Genomic DNA, 12,828 nt, shown 5'->3' on the forward strand with positions numbered 1-12,828 from the left:
GCAGAGGGCACCCTTGTACCTGAAGTTGTTCCATCATGTCCATCTGCAATCTGTCACCCGACTGATCCCCACATTGATCTGAGGGCTGCCACATTAGTGCTAGTTTAATGCTGTTTTCTTCTTCACGCTCACAATTTTGGAAATGTATTACATGTGTTCAACTTGACGGTCATTGATTGCTTCGTTTAAAAGTTTATTTTCAAATGCAGTATCGTATTTAGTTACATATGTCGCGTATTATCTATATTTAACTAGCATAATTATTTACAGCCCTTTGTCAGTCCACTGCTGGATGAAGGCTTCTTTTTTGCACTGTCTTAGCCAAGGAGGTTGAATTGACCATACCATCACCCCACATTGATCAGTGCGGGTTGGTGTCGTTCAGGGAGACCTCACAACCGGTTGTAGTATCACTAAGCCACTTATGTTAGCCGTGGCCCTGAGTCAATCTAATATCACTTGGATTCATAACAGAATGTGCGAACAACTACGCCATTGCTGCCCCATATTATACATACAGACACAGACACGTATACAAAAATTTGAATAATAATTGTCGGAGTAAATATTCACATTACATTAAGCTGTCCATTGGCAAGGGAAATTACTAAAATTGCAATGTGGATGTCTGTTTAGTTTTATTTTAGCAATATCGTACCATTTTGTACTTTAAAAACAAAACTGTTTAATATCATATCGTGGTGTCCTGCGGTTTCAGAAATGTGGCGTCTCGGTCGTCATCGGTGCTCGAGTTGCCACCGGGTTCGTGTCTGCAAGATGAATTAGGTGTCCTTGAATTAAAATATTTGCTTCGAAGATAAAGTCTTTTTATTTAGGCGGTCATATTAATTCGCATTTTTTACACAATGTGTAGATGTTTGAGTGGTGTATCAAGCCAAATCCACGGCTCCTGTTGTAATGAGTAGCAATGCTGATTATGTAGCTGATTATCTTTCATTGATTAGCCTATCACTTTCTTGTCCCATAATTGATCCCTGCCTGAGCTCAAGTTAATTATATTGGCTTTGACGTTGCTGCTTTCTTCCAGGACTTGCTTGGCTTGTAAAAAAAAATCATTTAAGTTAACTATATATATTTTAAAAGCACAAAAAAACAATTTATTTTCTGCCAACTGAAATGAAACCATCTCTGTTGTCCTGGCTCTTCCAACTCATGGTTACAGGCAGTGGCGGGATGGAATTTGTGGAAACTGGCGGACTGGGATTTGGCCGGGTAGAGACGAGAGTCAAATGACAGACATTCTCGTGGGCATTGTCTCACTCTGCATCCTGAACTCGGTGAGAGCGTGGGTCAGGCAGCCGGCCAGCCAAGAGGGGCTCAGAGCTGGGGCTAACTGTTCTGTGCACTGCGCAGGAGGGAACCGTGGAGAGTGGGAGGCGACGAGACATGGAAAATGTCTTGTGCGCGGTATCGATTCAAGCAGGCTCTTGCGTGTCGTTTCCAGACAATGATTCAGCCAGCTTGCACTCGAGCCTGTGGCCAAGAGATCACCCTGGGAGTTCAGAACATGGCTGTGTTTGTCTTTTTCTCATTTTAGTGAATATATGAAAACCAGAGCGCGCCAAAAAAAAGAGATGCGCAAAAGAGGTCTTTTCGAATTATCTATCGAATGCGGCAACTGAAAGTTGATTTTTGTCGCACAGAAACTGCTTTTACAGTACCAGGCACTGGACAAATAATATACATTAAACTAATGTGCAGTATTTGATAGCCGTGACCAATACAGTCAGCAGAAAAAAATATTGTTATTTTCCTGCCCAACCCCTCCCCGCATCGCACTCTCCCCTATAGAGTTGTGTGTGCATTAGGCAGACAATGCGACACACAAGCGTCTCATTGAGCTTCGCTGTTAGGACAGCAGTGGCACTCGATTGTCCATTGGGAATTACATGCCTACTGAGCATGTCCAGGACTGCCCTCTTTTGCATAAGTGAACGTCTTGTCGGGCTGGGCGTGTGATGAGGCTCACCTTTCAGTTCAGCCTTGAGGGAGTCGTTCACAGAAGCTACAGGCTAGGCAGCAGGCGAACACTAGAGAAGGGGAGAGAAAGGGAGAGGTGGGGGGGGATAAAGACAGGGAGAGAGAGAGAGAGAAGGAAAGAGAAGGGGGACTTTTTTTCCCTGCTGGGATATTGCAGTGAATTTCCAAAGGGAAACTCCGCGAGGGCGAAAACGAAAAGGCGGTGTCAGCCACCACCAATGAGCACAGTTGTCTCCTTGGGAAGAGAAGGGGGCTTTTCCACAGACAGCGGAGGGGAGCAGCCTCCTCTCCCCGGAATGTCACAACAGGTAAGTAACTGTGTGTGCGATCACTGAACAATTGTGTACGCGTGTTCAGTTCGATGCTGAATATTTGCGTTGCTTTGGAAGAATCTTGATCGTGTGTGGCATGCCAAGTCGATATGGATGCGACAGAATATTAGTTGTGAGATGTTCTAAATTGAAATGCCTTGGACCATTTTGTTCACGGCATATGTAGCGTGGTTATCTGTTTGTCACCGAAAGAGTGTGTATGGTGTCTAATATTTGTAGTTCAGTTATTAAACGTAGTTCCTTTTTTATTCTATCTTTCAATTTTATATCATATATTGCCTATACAATGGTAATGTTAGTGGAGTGTCACTTTTATTAAAGGAGAAGGTGTGAGAATGGACCTGCTTCATGAAGTTCTCGTCGGGTTTGTTTGAACGGGGATCTTGGACACAACTTTATTTTTAATCTATCAAACTCCAAGCAAATCATTAACGGGTAATCCTTTGGCTGCTCATGTCACTTTGTCCGCCCGTATTTCTAAAGATCTCGAGCTATTATAAGTTTTCCTATGGCCTGTGTGCACGCGTGCATCTAAACTTCCTTTGGACCCGTGTCAAAAATGAGGCGAGTGGAAGCCAAGTTTGGTCTCCCTATGCGTTTTGAGAGAGTGCGGGGGGGGGGTGTTTGGGTGGGTGGGGGTGAATTCTGTCCTCAACCGTACCAGCCTCTCTCCCTGATTATCCTTCAGCGAGATTAGCACTAGGCGGACGGTGAAGTGTTATTGCTGTTGGGCTCTGGTTTCTGTTACAGTGGTTAGTGTGTGCTGGGTGGGGCCCCCTTGGCAGAGGGCTCCACGCTGGGGCCTGCTCTGGGCTGTTCGTAATCTGAGCAAAATTTACCATCGGGCGCTCGCAGCAAATCGCTTTTTACTGGCGGCTTCCAAAATAGGAGGGGGTGGGGGGGGGTAGTTGTTTCTCCATTGTAGCTTTCTTAAGGCGGTGTAAATTATGTGCGGGTTAAATTTGTCTTCATAAGTCAGTTAGGTTGTTGGGGGGTTTTTTTCTCTCTCTTCTGCTTCACCCCACGAACGGGAAGTTTTCAAGTGTTGTCTGTAAACGTTTTGGTTTTTTTTCTTCCGATGGTGGAATTGGAAGAGATTAATATCTACATTGTAATGTTTCGCCATGTGTTTAGCCTGATTGTGCTCTCGGCGTCGCGGCATTAGTTGAAGAACCCGTTCAAATCTCTCGCAGAGCAGTGCAACCCCTTCGCGTTCGAGAACAGCACGCGGAAACGGATACCACAGAGCTAACTCTGAAACCCATTCGAGTGAATCTGTGGTGGCATTTAATGGCAATGTGAAAGCTTGCCGCACAGGTTTTGTTCCCATATGTCCAGAAATGGGCTAAAGATGAGTCTTGTTTCATTTTTAGTAGTGAGTATGTTTCTCAAAAGCTATTTATTTCCAACTTTTGCATTGTTCTAGAACTGTGGAAACATTATCGCTGAATAGCCTCAATTGTAAAGAAAATCACGATGCTTATTTTTGTTCAATGTGACCGTTAAAAATTATATACTCCAAATAATATTCAGTTTCCTAATATAAACAAAAGGTAACAACAGGTATTTTTAAAGACTCGATCATTTGTTTGGTTAAATACCAAGCAAAGGTGGTCATGCTATAAAAAAAGAGATTTTTAACATCACTTTGCATTTTGATTGTATAAAAAAAAACTAATTTATGAAATGTTATTGTGTTGCTTGTTAATATGTGACAAAAAGGGTTTTGTCTACCGCAGTGCGCACTGATGAAGGTAATTTTGTCAATTGAAAGCAATAACTGGGGCTAATTGCAATTAACTCTCTTTGTAAAAGAGTACACTGTTTATGAAAATGCGTCTATCGCCACGCTTGCTCGTCCTTGCTGCCTTATCAGCAAAAATTGTACAGTGCGCTGTCCGCACAAGCGTATAACGCGTGCCTATTTAGAAAAAAATCATTGTCCGTGTTTGTGCTAATAATTGGAAGGCATTATTAGGATAAATACGTGACATCGAAAGCGGTGCCACACATTGTGACATTGTAGTTGTATTGGGTCACTTTGTTTCAAAATTAATTTCCGTGACCATTCGTCTCGTTTCGATGCAGTATTTACGAGCTTGCATGTGGCCACTATCACCGTGCTATGCAGATAAACACAGTGTAGTGTTTTTAAGCTGCGCTTGAAAATACGCTGTTTCATTACCCCTTTTCTACACGCTTAAATGATTTTGATAAACGTCTTCTGAATGCAATGCTCTTTTTATTTTAGTACATTTTTTTAACACGGAACACAGATAAATCACAGCCACAATGTAATGGTGAATTTTGATCCCTCTATGTGAGCTGAGGGCAGGGCACATTGCTAAATAGGATGACGGCTCCAGTGGACAAGACTGGTGATGGAATGGCAGACGAAAGAGGGAACTCACCTGGGAGGATGGGCCACCATGCAGATGGAACAATGGGATTGGCTAATGTGTCAGAGCGAGGTGGATTATGGCATCACATGACCGTAAAGGAATGGTGATGACATGCAGTGTCTTTCATTCAGCAGTGGCTGTCGATGAAGGTGATGAGTCTCTTTGGTTACTGTCATGTGCCATTCTGACATTATAGTTCACATACTAATGGTCTTACACTTGCTTCTCCTGTATTTCTGGGAGTATACCAAGTGAAGATAAAAAATGGGCTTTTTTCTTCCAATGTAAACTTTTGGACAACCACATTCCAGTTGTGAAACTGTAGATCCAATGCGTGTCCTACTTGCAAGGCTGCCAGATTGGATGATTTTGTGCACGCGTGAGAATTTTTTGTTCACGATGTTGTGAAATCTGATTCAGAAAACACAACGTTTACAAAAGTCGTTGGTCTTTCTTGGGCTCATTTCTGGGAATTGGGTTGCGTGTGTGGGTTCTTCTGTCCAAAGGTTTTTGATGCGATTCACCAAAAAGGAAAATCAGCAGCTCTCCCGACTTGCCCAATGCCACACAGGTTCCACACAGGGCATGTTGTTTATACATTGCTATGTAGGTATACCGCACATTGGCATGCCTTGTTTTGTTTTTCATACATTCTTTTACGTTTTTATTGCTGCTCGTAATTGATACAATTCATTTTCTACATTTTTGTTTTCCCGAGGTCAAACTACGCGTGCCTCTTTGCTGACGCAGGTGTGGTGACGTGGTTACCTTTGACGGTGACACTGAGCCAGTGACGGAAATTCCACATTTGTATGACAGATGACGGCATCTCCATAGTAAAATTAGGCCGGAACTTAGCACAACGTGATCCATACTCGTTTTTGGATTGGGCAGTGTGGTGGTTTTATGCCAACATTCTTGTCATCTACCCTCCCACCACCCAGCGAGATCTTCACATTTGCCAAGATATAATTTACACTCACCAATGTATTGATTCAACTCTGACACTTTCTTGACTAAACGTAACGCGACGTCTCACCCAAAGTGATGTGAGCTTGTTCAGGCAGTGCACTAGAAAATAGAATCTTGACATCAACTACCTCGTTGCATGACGCAAAAACCAATATGGATCATACACAGTCGAACCCCCTCTTAACGACGGCAATTGGTTCCACGAAGCCAGTCATTAAACGATTTGGTCGTTAAGCGAGTATAGGAAATACATGTTAAAGGCTTAATTCGTTCCAATGGCATTGTAAGTTACCCTCTTTCACCCAAAAACGTACGTTATAATATTTAAACGATGGGTATTAATACACAAAGATACTAACAACATTATAAACACATTATATTAAAATAAACATGGCTAATCAATGCATTAATTACTATTTACTGTACCGTAGTTAACAGGGAAATGGTCGGTAAGCGAACACATTGGGCTTTATGCAGGCTCTACACTACTATACACTACACTATACACTACACTACTATACACTACACTACTATACACTACACTACTATACACTATACACTACACTACTATACACTACTATACACTATACACTACACTACTATACACTACACTACTATACACTACACTACTATACATTACACTACTATACATTACACTACTATACACTATACACTACACTATACATTACACTACTATACACTACACTATAATACACTACACTATACACTACACTACTATACACTACACTACTATACACTATACACTACACTATACACTACACTACTATACACTACACTACTATACGCTACACTATACACTTAACATTGGGCTTTATGCAGGTCCGTCGTTAAGCGATTAGTCGTTAACAGGAGTAGTCATTTCGAGGGGGTTCTGCTGCACTGACTATGGAAACTTGCGTTTTAAGTGAGCACAATATGGTGCTCCTTTATCTGACCCATGATGCAGATGATAGGCTGCGTTGGATCTTGACTGGGCATTTTTTAACTCCTTTTTTGATCGTGGGTCAAGGACTTAAGTCGCAGTACCACCCATCCAGATGAATGCATCTCTACCGTCATATATATTATTTATAGGCATAACAAAGCTCTGTTAAATGTAAGCAAACACATGTTTTTATATTTACATGGTTTCTCCTTCAGAGATTTTTCACAATAAATGATGTCCGTTCGTGATCGCATGTTTTTACTGACGGAGGGCTGTCGCGTGAGATTTCACCGTTTAGTTTTTCATAATGAAGGTTTTTGGGTTAGATCGTGTGAATATAAAAATGTGTCGTTAAATCCGCCACCACCCGACACTGCCAATTAGGAAGGTTTGTCACGTATTAGTAAACCCACAACATGTACAATCGTACTCGAATTGTAAATGTTGTGGGTCTACTCTACAACACCGGTGTGTTGAACTAGTAACGAATTGGCATGTTCTGTTTATGTGACAAACCTTACTAATTGGCCGTGTCGGGCGGTGGCGGGTTTAACGACACGTTTATATATTTACACGATCTAACCCGAAGACCGCTTATGGGTGACATTGGTCGCGAAAGCCTGCGTGTTAAACTGATTTAGTTTTTAATCTGACAGTGACAGAACATGTCCTGTTTTTAGTTTTTACTTACACCACCAATATCTTTTCTTAAACATTGCTTTGTATATGTGTATATCATCGCACTGTAATGTCAATAAATAAACGGTATTAGCGTTAGAAGTGTGATCTAACGTATACTACTGACACCAACCCTAATTCCATGACAAATGTGGTATGCGACAACTGAGAGTTATAGTCGATTAAATACATTTTCTTTTTTACTCTCTCTCTCTCAAACAATACCAACAGGAGGAGGCACAGCGGTATGAGCGTAGATATCTTGCGGTGGTGTAAAATCGGTTTCAGAATTGTGTGAAATGCAGCGTCTACGTCGTCACCTATCAGTTTTTTTTTTAGTTATTTGAATGATTATCAGTCCAACGTGCCAAAAAAATAATGACCACCTTAATGTGTCCGACTACTTTGGAGCCCAGCTTTGGCTCGGTGCAATATGATTCATAAGTGTTTATTAAACAGGCAAGGTTTATATTGTCTCACAGTGGGAAAATCAATGGCCTCAGGACACAAGGCTTGCTTAATATATTTATTTACGTAACGCTTATTCTCAACTGTATTACATTACAATCATGTTCATTTAAACGCTCTTAAACATACATTTGACAGTTACAAGCGCATATGTTGTATTACATTGTTTGTATGGCATTAAAGGCTAACATTACATCGCTTTAACAACTTAATTTTTCCCTGTTTTATGTTTTTTTACAGATTGGTATATATGGTGTGTGTTCTTCGTCCATTACCAAACCCTCAGAAAGCACCACAGAAGCAGATGGTCCAATGTAAATAGCCCTTTGGGGTATGCTAAATAAACCAACAGAATTATTTGTGGGACATAAACTGCTATTACATTTTAGCATATTTTACTTCCATTGTTAACCGATCATAGGAAATTATGACAGTCATAATTGTTTATAGAATGACATAAAGTTCAAAAGTGTAAAACTTGCAATTGACTGCGTTAAACTTTGTGCAGTCTCTCTTTGAGTAAAACATAATTAACGACTTCAATATGTTTAGAGTTTGTCAAACCACGTGCAGGGCACACGTTTACTCTCACGGCACACCGCAATAGGTAATTATTCACCTGGGCAGGTAGCTCTACCACTCCTGCCCACTCTTAGTGAGGACGACAAAGTTGGGTGGTCGTGTTATTCCGTGAACTGCATTTTGAGCATCCAAACGATTAATGTGCAAGGAGGACAAAACTCAAAATGTAATGACTGTGATTCGACACAGAAAGCCATTGAATCAACGCTTGGATGTCAACATTGCGCACCTGGACCTGGCAAAGATTTATGCGTGCAACTTTGACGCAGCCACAAGTCACTCCGTGCAGAATGTACTCTCCAAAAGATGTGTTTGGTCCGTACGTGCTGCGACTTGAATCGCTCCAGTTAAGGCACAATATAGATGTTTAAAACTGAGCCAACGTTGCAAACACTGACTCAGGCGTTCTGCAGCCATGCTATGCGTCTACCTGTGCAATTTTTCCTTGTCGCAACTCTGCCTGCTCTCCCAAAGTCGGAGCGCAGACGCTGGCGACCAGCCGTAACTCTGCCCAGAGTTGCAGACGTTGCTTTTTGGCGATGCCGTTTGGCGCTGTGGGTCCCAGAGCCATCCCTGGGCTGGCTTTGATCTGCTTGGAATGTAATTGAAGGCTGAAGGCTGTGTCGGAGTGGGGTGTCGGAGGGGCTCGTGGATTTTTTTTTGTTGAGGGGTGGTTGGAGCAGAGCAAGATGGTAGGGGAGGGCACGTGGGTCAGTGGTGCCATGGTCGAGGCAAAAGGCAGGGTTAGCGACCCAGCTCACTCCACCACCTACCACAGTTTGCTGAGCAAGCACTAAAATCACAACAGCCATTCCATTGCTCTGCCTCCGCAGAGAAGCGGACAGTCAGTTTTGTTGTCCTTCCCCGCACCTCCGATTAGCACGGTTGGCTACGTACGGTGCAAAAGAAGTTCAACATACATGCATACCTCACTGCAGTGAATTAACATAATTTGTGTATGCCTTTTAGATAACGTAAACCCACGTGACGCTGAAAATGATTATTTAATGGTGTGTACACAATGTTGATGTCCAGGTATAATATTCAAGCATTTCAATATACAATATCCCTGTGTTTATTATAGTATATCAGATGCATGAATTTGCAAAACATGTCTTCAATGGTTACTGTAACTTTGCATTTAAACTTGTGGTTTTCCAAAATAAAAATAAACGTCTATAAATTTGATTCAAGACTTGTGGTGCCAAAGCAGACTTTGGATGCTTCTGAAAAGTTGAGCCAGTACATGCCTACATATATATGACTTTACATAGGACGTCAATACCAATAATACATCTGTCGCTTGAATCATCAACAGTGATAAAAGGAATGCTGACAAGTATCAGTAAAACCACGCTTTTTGGGCGATTTTGGAAATCGCAGCACACCTTGGTTAGTCATGAAATACTTTATATATTATGCTGAGAAATGTTCGTGGTGTGATATTAAAACCACATGTGCAATAATGTACATTTTTACATTGGAAAAAGGGGCAGACGGGAGGGTGAGTGGGAGTGGGAGGGAACAACTTGATTTACTCTGTTACACGATTTGAAAAATTGTCCCCCAACAGTGCCCACAAATCTGGCAACCAAATATCCCCTTGACTGGCTGGGAGTGGTGACATATCCCAACTGACATGGCATTTGTTAGGAGGGTGTCAAATGTCATGGAGGCAATGCTTCTAGCTTTTCGAGGAGCCGTGGACCTTGACTAACAGGCCAGGCGATGGTGTGCCTTGCAATGCTCACATGGGCCAGAGGCACCTTGGGAGCAAGAGTCTGCAGGGCCCACTGGTGTACTCCTTTCAAACAATAACCCTCATTCCCCGCCCCACCGTGGAAAAGGCGGACAATGGAGCGAATCTGGCGATGACCGTGGACCTCTGCGTGGCCCAGCATTGCTTCCGAGACTTCCAGTTTCATGAGAATGAGTGGAGCAAGTGAAATTTAACTCGTGAAACAAAAAGTCGCGGCGTGCCTTTGGTAGAGTGCGTTTTTTTTCCTTTTCCAAGCGGCATCTCGCTGGTGTTTTATTCGGACGGGAATTATTTCTTTAGTCTGATGGTCATCTAATGCACAGACATTTGTATGCAGTTTCTGATAATAATAATAGAAAACAAGTGTCATAGCCACGAACATATAAATGAGAAAACATATTCTGTGAAACGTTTAGGCAAAGCCAAATTCCAAGCACAGTCCACATAGCAGTGTGTAGATTTATTAAACACGAGAAAATGTGCCAGTAGCACGTGTATCTGTTGAATTTCCGCATGTGTAAGTAGCAACTACTGTCATTAAAATGATATGTAAATAAAACAGCTGTTAAAAGATCATTGGTTTGGGTGTGCACACGCGAATTGGTAACTCTTAATAGATTGCTTAAGATAGCAGTGCCACTGTGGAGTTCTTTTTATGCAATGTTTTTGTTTTTACAAAGTTATCGCCACGGGCAGAGAGAGAAGCAAACTGTATTTTTTACATTGGCAGACACTGTTTGCATTGTATACTTGGGCCCAGCTGTTATGGAACAATAAATAAATCTGGTGTCTGCGAGAACCACCTTATAAACGTTGTGTGAGAAATACAGGCTGAGCTGCTGTGTTTATATAAATTATCTGAATACGCATAGGTGCCTGTAGAAATGCAGCACATTGCAATTTATGTCCTACATTAACTTTAATGTTATTTGCTGCAAACAAGGTTTATATAATCGGTGCTACGTCACGTGAATTTATGGGCGCGATGTAATATTCACACAGGGAAAGGAAAGAGATGTTTTATGGACACAACACTTTGCTTGAGGCTGCTTATGTTATCACAGATGCGCACGGAAGCGGCAGGCCTGGCTCAGAATGAGGCAGATGGCTGTGCATGGTTTACGTGTAAAGGTGTTTTGAGGGCCCTTACTAAAGAATGTTTTATTGTACCGTTACAGGTCTGTTCGTGAAACATAGAAACATTTAGGTCTGTTGAATATTTATTTCTTTATTCTGCATTCTAATACACATTCCCCCACCCCACCCATCACCGCCATCACCACCACCACCTCCTCCTCTGTCCTCCACATTGACTGAGGCTAGCGGCTCCGGAGGAAAAAAAAAGTCCTGTCACGTCGCAGCAATTCGTCAGCCCTCATTAGAGAGTGCGGAGGAAAGGGCCAGAGTTGTTCAGCACGCATGACATGTGAACAGTTTGGGAATAGAAAATTGCTTTCTCAGGAAGCCTGGCCAATTAATGCCCCGGCCATATTGAATGTCAAGTGTTAATTTAGGTTTTTCTTCTTTTCCCCTGTGGCGCTCTTCAGGGTCTTGGGATGAGCAAATACGTGTCAGGCTGAGCTGATTGGATGGAGGGCCCAGGGTACTGTATGTCACTGACAAGACGCAAATGGACCCTCTGCCTGTTAATCTGATGCCAGGCTGATGGACAATTGGGCCGATGGTATAGGCAGGGGTCACCGTGGGGTACTGATTATAACTCTCCGACGAGAGAATTTTTGGGATGGGGCATAAAAAAAAGCCTAAACAAAAAACGAGGAGAAAATACGTAATTAAGTCAACACTCAATGAGGTTTTATCACATTAGTGAATGGCAATTTGTGACAATTATCTAGTTTGTAAAAAAAAACTAAATCACTTTTTTTTTGCGCAATACAGTATTAAGTGCTGACTGTGGAGATTCCAGAAACTTTTTGTAAGAGATTTATTGCATTTTAATTGGTGCATCTCACGAAGAGTTTACCTCGTTTTCTTGCATAAGGCACGCAACGGCAGTAGCGCGCGGCAAAACAACATTTTATCGGGCAATGGCACCGTGCAATGTCAAAACACACGTATTGTAGTTTATCACGACTGTTGGCCTTGCGTCGCGAAAAAAAAAACGTTTTTCAAAATAGATTAACCAAAACGTACGAATTTGATTTAGGAGCTGTACCCTGGAATCCAATACGGTAGGTCACTTATTGAACAACTGCAGTCTTTATTTGGCCTAAGTGACTAGGGACTATTCCCACTGCTCACAAGGGGAAGGGGTGGTGGGGGTGGTGGTGGCGGGTAAAATGACTGCTATTAGCGTAACGTGACAGAGCAGCCACCAAGACACTTCGTGGGGTTCTCTGTGTACACATTGAGGGGTAAAAACGACTTAACAGGTTTTCCCCCCCCCCCCCCTTCTAGGAAGAATTTGTCCACCCTGGGGTGTTCGTGAATGTCGCGGGCACACGAATGAGTTATAAAGCGGCATATTATTGCTTGCTAATGTGAAGGGCCGTAATTGAGATTCTTGTAATCTCCTGACACTGGGCAAGTCCCGCCTGTGCTTCCGTGTACTTTAAGTGTCATTGATTGGTTACAGAGTGCTGATTTCGCTCTCAGAAGGGACCGTCTCACTATCAGCAACTGGGCTCTAAAAAGGGCACGAGGCGTGATTGGTGACTAAAAGCGCCT

At 42.5% G+C, this 12,828-nt stretch overlaps 1 protein-coding gene across 3 annotated transcripts in view; it reads left to right on the top strand.

Moving 5' to 3' along the window:
• BNC2 (basonuclin zinc finger protein 2) overlaps nucleotides 1–12,828 on the top strand; it is an 85,195-nt gene that overhangs the window by 19,882 nt on the left and 52,485 nt on the right. Inside the window, exon 1 of one of the 3 annotated variants that reach the window (XM_078623815.1) lies at nucleotides 2,103–2,309. The exons of the other annotated variants lie outside the window; for them this stretch is intronic. The gene's annotated coding sequence lies outside the window, so the exon portion shown is untranslated. Of the gene's footprint in view, nucleotides 1–2,102; nucleotides 2,310–12,828 lie in introns of those variants that run through there. 3 annotated transcript variants of the gene reach the window in all.

This window comes from Lampetra planeri, chromosome 3 (assembly GCF_965212315.1).
Source record: "Lampetra planeri chromosome 3, kcLamPlan1.2.h2, whole genome shotgun sequence".
Taxonomy (NCBI): Eukaryota; Metazoa; Chordata; class Hyperoartia; order Petromyzontiformes; family Petromyzontidae; genus Lampetra; species Lampetra planeri.